At 33.3% G+C, this 6,613-nt stretch overlaps 1 long non-coding RNA gene across 1 annotated transcript; it reads left to right on the forward strand.

Moving 5' to 3' along the window:
- Positions 1–5,862: 5,862 nt before the first annotated feature.
- On the forward strand, positions 5,863–6,613 carry LOC123007869. Its single transcript, XR_006412894.1, has 3 exons — positions 5,863–6,144; positions 6,194–6,367; positions 6,540–6,613. It is a non-coding gene; the product is annotated as an uncharacterized LOC123007869 (long non-coding RNA).

Raw genomic sequence — 6,613 nt, forward strand, 5'->3', positions numbered from 1 at the left:
AGGTTACAATGATTATACATTTATTTTTATAATATCTAATTTCTAATATAAAGAAAGTTGCTACCACTAGTATAGATACAATTATTAAAAGCTGAACTTGGAATTCGAATGGCGATTTGGAATCAAGTCGGTGACGACATAGGGTTAAATGGGTATTTTTCGACCATAACATTCCTTCGCCCATTGACTCACCCTTGGAAAAACGGTATTACTCCGCTAGACGAATTGTGGTGTTTCCCGATGATCGGCTGTCCGAAAGCGGAATTGAAGAGTAATTTTATAGAATTTATATTGAATTTATACTTTATTAATAAATTTTATATTATTATTATTTTTGTTGTTTCATTTATCTTTAAATAAAAATCAGTTATTAATTAATTAATCAATCAATCAATTAAGGGGAAAGTTGCAGCGGCCCAGCGGTCATTAAAATTGTAGCGGCCAAAGTGTAGCGGTCATTAAAGAGAAAGTGTAGCGGTCATTAGCTAATGACCTCATTAGCACTAATTGCCCGCATATAACTACTTCTATTTTAGAAGAAAACTCTTAGTAGAGCCAGTATTGGTTGAAATACTTTGATTTAGGTTGATTCCCAACTTAAAATTGAGCCAAATCGATTGAACATATCACAAATTGCTTTATTTCAGCCTAAAATTATGACTGAAGCAATTATATTTACAAAATACATTAATTTCGAATTATTTCTATAATAAAATCGAGCAAAATTGAATTAAAAATAGCTTAAATCGCTTTGTTTTATTATAAAATTAGAATTGAAGCAATTTTAATAAAAAACATTAATTTTGAATTAATAAATCGATTCAAAATATTACAAATTGCTTTATTTCAGTCTAAAATTAAGATTGAAGCAATTATACTTATAAAATATATTAGTTTTGAATTGATTCTGTATTAAAATCGAGTAAAATTGGATTGAAAATAGCTCAAATTGCTTTATTTTAAAAGAAAACTCTTATTAAAGCCAGTATTTGGTTGAAAAGAAATAGTAAACTCTCGCCGCAGAACAAAGTATTAATGTACAAAACCATATTTAGACCAATATTAACATACGCCGCCCCCGTATGGTGCTACCTCTCGGATACTGCCTTCAAACCGCTGGAAGCTTTTCAAAATAAATGTTTAAGATAAGCTTTGAATAAAAGCCGCTATGCTAGAATTGTCGATCTGCAGGAAAGATCGGCGACCACTAGCTTACGCGCATTTATCAATAAACTTAGTAATAATTTTTATAGTCATCAATTACATTTCAATAAATTAACTCGTAGAACCACTAAATTTAGAAGTTGTAACACGCCCTTCAGGCTAAAACATAAATTATCGTATCAACATTTGAGCATCTACGATAATAAACTTCCAGCAGGGCCTCAGACCCCTTAGACAGATCCATGGAATTTTACTCTCGTGTGATCTGTCAAAGTCTAACTGAATAAATGAATCAGTCACCAATCCAGTTGATTTAACGTCGGAAATCAAGGATCGACCTCTAGTTCGCTATGTGGTCCACGAATTTCCAATCTACACTTTTTGTATACAGAGTGCGCCAGAACTTGCGCCCCAGAGAAAAATGTCAAATGCCGGCGGCAATGAGTCGCCAAAAAGTGCAGCCGTAGAGGTAACTTTTGCTTGCATAAGAAAGTTGAGAGACCCTCAATTCCACCAATCCCAGAAGGGCACCTCAGGGTGTAATTGGAAAATTATATCTATTGCTTGGTTACAAAAATAATACCAATTTGCCTAAAAGTTTCAACAAAATAGCTGGATTACTGTAATTGTCTGTCATGTTTTTGACATAGGTAACACGCTATTTTCGAATATTTTTCTCGCTGAAGATGCAGTGCACAAGTATAATGAGCCGAAATCGTTGAAAATTTTTGAAAACTCGATTTCCATTGCGATGAACCAACAACTATTTTAATACTTTTAGATGTTTTCTTCAGAAGCATTGTTCCTACTTAACTTTTTCTTTGATATGAACAACACAAACAACAAGCCGAAAACTAATGCTAGAAGCGAGTTAGATTAACCAGAAAGACAAAAACGTACGCCAGTTTCTTTACTTTACTGCAAAAGTAACAGAAAAATGTACTTTTTATAAGAATTTGTGCTTGAACGAAACAGGTTAGGATAATTTTTACTGTCATAATTGTAGATTTACCAAGGTATTTTTGTTCGGTAGTGTAACCTAAAAACACACATTGCACTAAGACCCCTTGCTTCCTTTTTCATTAAACAATCCACAAGAGTAATATTGATATTGAAATTAATTAATATTTCTCAACAGTCCACAAATTTACTGAAAATCATTGCTGAAATGCCCCCGGAAACAAAGCATTTGAAATTTCCTCTGGCCTAATACGAGTATGTCAGTTATAATGATTACAACTTCTCTGATGCATCTACTTAGTGCCATCTTAAAAAATCAAGAAAAGCTTCTTCATTTTCAACTATGCGCGCCGTTCTGGTAACACCTCTAATTTCTGTTGTGTCTGGTAGGACTTGACCGCTCTTGCACCCTGGCAATGGCCCTCAATGTGATCTTATAGCATGGGCGATTTCTGTCAGGAAAACGTTTGGAAAATATCCTAGCTGCCTCCCTGGCGTTACGCCAACATTTTCCAAAAATGGTTATTATCTCCAAATAATCAGCGGCTAATTACATGGTTAAAACTTATCAACTCAAACCACACAATTGACATCTAACACAAATTCAAACCATTACACTCGTGTATAACCTCTTCGGGGAGAAAAATATTCGAAAATATCGTGTTATGTCAACACATGACAGATGTGAAAATTACAGTAGACCAACTATTTATTGAAGATTCTAGGCAAATTGGTATTATTTTTGTAACCCAGCAACAGATATAATTTTTCAATCCCACCCTGCGGTGCCCTTCTGGGATTGGCGGAATTAAGGGTCTAATAACTTTCTTATGCAAACAAAAGTTACTTCTTCGGCTGCACTTTGTGGCGACCCATTGCCGCCGGCACTTGACATTTTTCTCTGGGGCGCGAGTTCTGGCGCATTCTGTATACAGGGTGAATATAAAGTATGGAACCAAGCGGTTTTATTTTTAATCATTTGCCTCCAGCAAATAATAATTAATATAAATTAAAGTAATATAAAAAATGTGATCTTATTTTCAGAACCAATTTTTGTTTTGTTTTTGAGTTATGCGATTTTTTTTGTCAAAATTTGCAAAAATGATTTTATAGTGGGTTGCCATTTAAATTTTTTTTTGTAGAACTCAAAAACAAAAAGAAATTTCGAAAAATTTAATTCTTGTTAAATTATCACATTTTTATAGTACTTTATCACTCATCAATTAGTTTTTTCAAAAAATAAATAGTTTAAGCAAAAAAAACGTTTGGTTCCATACTTTTTATTCACCTGGTATATGTAAATATCTTGTACATAAATAGGTTAAGTTAAATTAGTTAAAACTACATAAAATAAACATTTTCAAAAAGTACAAAACTACAGGGCTGGGGAGACCCCTGGTCCACAGTCGCGCACTTCGTTGCATAATTAAGTTAACTTAGGTAGGACGCGTAATTCATGGCTCGGCGGGGTCAACAGCAAAAGGGTTTTTGTACTTCTTTCACTTAGTTTAATGATAATTTTTTCATGCATGTTAGTTATAAGAAAATTCTATTTGTATTAATTAGCATACGGCGCCTTCAGCGCACCAATAATTGTTTGCACTGCAGGGTAAGCATATCTTTGCATGAACCTGTATATTGTAATTTGTAAATTAGGTTAAGATTTTTGTCATTGTACAATTTCTGATCCTTGTAATTTGTTTAATTGAATAAATGCTTTTAAATTGAATTGGTTGCCTTCCAACCGTGAGTCCCGGGTTCGAATCTCGTCAAGGAAAATTAATTTTTTTTATTTTTTTTTATATGTACAGAACTGATTTGAAAATATTTAGTGGTTTACACGATAAAATTTTAAAAACCAATAATTGTTTGTAGCAAAACAATACATATAATTTTATGGCTAAATCAAGGACAATATAATATTTTAGCTAAATCAAGGAAGCTTCTGACAGCAGTGATTAATGGGTATTATTAAGATCGAACAAACAGACGTATAAGAGGTACATTATACAATAGTCGTGAATAAACAAGTTTATCCAATATTCAATAGTAATATAGAGTTTTACTTGTTAGTTTTTGTTAAGTAAACTGAGCAATAACTAGACTGTTTGATATAACGTTGCCATTAGCACCGCGGGTTATTGCCATCCATAACCCATTGCAGGATGAAATATAATTTTAATAGATGTTATTCTAAATACTTTATTTAAGAATAGGTACAGCTCTATTCACAAAAAAAGCATATATAATCCATTTCATTTAAATTGGCATAACAGTAGGTCATAAATGTGTAAACTGCGCTTTAAATGTGAAAAAGGCTTTACACATTAAGGAACTAAATTTGTCACTAAAAAAAGTGAGGTTAAGATAGTTAAAATTTTATTTTTCAAGAACCCTCTTTCAAAGGTTTTCAGAGAGAGTTTTTCTCCATAAAAAGTTTCATCCCTTTGTAGGTGTAGTTTTGACACCAAAAACATACACTATTTACTTTGTAGAAAATACAGACTTTCGTTGATAATAAGTGGCTTCCAGGAATTTTAAAAGACGTTTTATTCACACCGGAGATGAAACACAATTTATTTTCTGTGAAAGTTGCAGCCAAAAGGGGTTTGGATTTTGTCATTAAAAATGTAGGACAAAATTGTTAATTTTTAAACAATGGTAAAGTTGTTGCGATCGGAGTGGAAAAAGGAAATCTGTACAAAATGAAGCTTCGCGTACTGAAGCCTGAAAAATCGTGTTTTGCCGTGGATAAAATAATTTGGCTTAATTCAAATAGGTCACCAAATAAAAGCTTGAAATATTAAGAAAAAAATTGTCTGTACTTACCAAATACACAATTAACAATTAACAAAAGACGAAAAAAACACAATTCGATTTATGCTTGCTAAGGAAAATTAAGGGTGTCCGCGACCGACGATTCGTTCCTATAAAAATGTATTTATAAAATATTATTTGTATTTGTATTATTTGTAATATGTAATTAACTAGGTACCTGAATAATCAAACGATTTATAAAAAAAATTGTCTTGAGAAAGACAGATTTGGAAAAGACCGAAAAGAGAGCACTAACCAAAATACACACAACGAAGTAGCAAGATTACACTTGTCAGAGTAATTAGTGAAAAGGTCCGAGTTGCTTATATGATGTATATCCTTGCCCCTTCCCCCAACTTACATTCTAAGAAAATTGAAAATGAAATTTTGTTATACCTACCTGTGAGCCCTGCTTTCTAATTAGTAAATAGGTATCAGGTACAGTTCATGGAATGGTTAAATTATCGACTTCTTTTGAAGTTATAAAATTCAAAACAATGTTTAACTTTCTAAGAAGTTTTTGGAGCCACTTCTACAAATTGAACKGATTAAAATGTTWGTTAARTGTCCTTTTACAATWTACTGAGTTTGGACCCTGTCTAGGGTGTATTGCTGCTTGCAATAATAAGTGCTGAAAACCGAGTTGCTCGCTCACTCCCGGACAGCTTTAAAGTACGCCACTGATGACATGCAACCCCTACGTCAAGCATGCGCGTTACAAATTTGATCTTAAATGTGTCACTGCGCCATTATATTGGTGTGTACCAGGGGTATTTAACTTTTATGACGTATTTCGTCGAAACAAGTTTAGTACCCGCAGCAACTCACAGATATCGCATGAACGTTAGTCGCGTTTCGAAATAGAGCGGCAAAATATGACAGTTGAAGTTGACAGATAGTAAAAAATTGAAGGGTATGCATGAATTGAAGATTCTCTATCGCCATTTTGTTTTTACTTTACTTTGTGGTGTGTCCTCGATTTGCGTTGTGTTTCGTTTTGTGTCGCTTCCAACTTGTTTTGTGTGCGTGTATATTTTTCTGAACGTTTTTATTGTGAGATTAATATAAAATTTAGTGTTTAGGTACGTATAAATTGTAAACACAAGGAACAAAGGTGCAATGTGTTTGATTTCAGGGGTTTGAACAATTTTTAGTGTTTAAGTTTAGGTATTAGTGTTTTGTTGATACATTGAGTTATAAGAGGTAAGAAAATGCCTAATGTATAAGCGACATTCTAAGATTTTGTTAACAGGACGTGATGAGTTTGAGCCGAAATCCCTCTTCTGTGCCAGGGTGCCACAATAGAGAAAGGCCTTTTTTCCACTTTCCAAACCCCGAAGAGGCCAGGGCATGTCTCGGAAGTGGAAATATGCCGCGAATACCCAAATTTTAAGGACCATTTTTACAAGCATCTGCACAGAATTGGGTAAACATGTGTTAATATTTATCAATTTATTGACAGTACAAGTGTAGCACCGATTTACAGAGAGCTAAGTAAAATTTAGTTGAAAAATGCATTAAGTTGTCATTTGCTTTGCATTTCCACACGTCATTTACAAAKAACAAGGGMATGCTTTACTTACTTAAACCTGTTTCAGTTTTGTTTGCCACAAACATTTTAAGATGGGAGGATTTTAAAGAGGGTACGCATCGAGTAAAACCTACAGCGGTA

This window comes from Tribolium madens, unplaced genomic scaffold, assembly GCF_015345945.1.
Source record: "Tribolium madens isolate multiple individuals breed KSU strain unplaced genomic scaffold, Tmad_KSU_1.1 Scaffold_3;HRSCAF=73;Tcas5.2_LG2, whole genome shotgun sequence".
NCBI lineage: Eukaryota > Metazoa > Arthropoda > Insecta > Coleoptera > Tenebrionidae > Tribolium > Tribolium madens.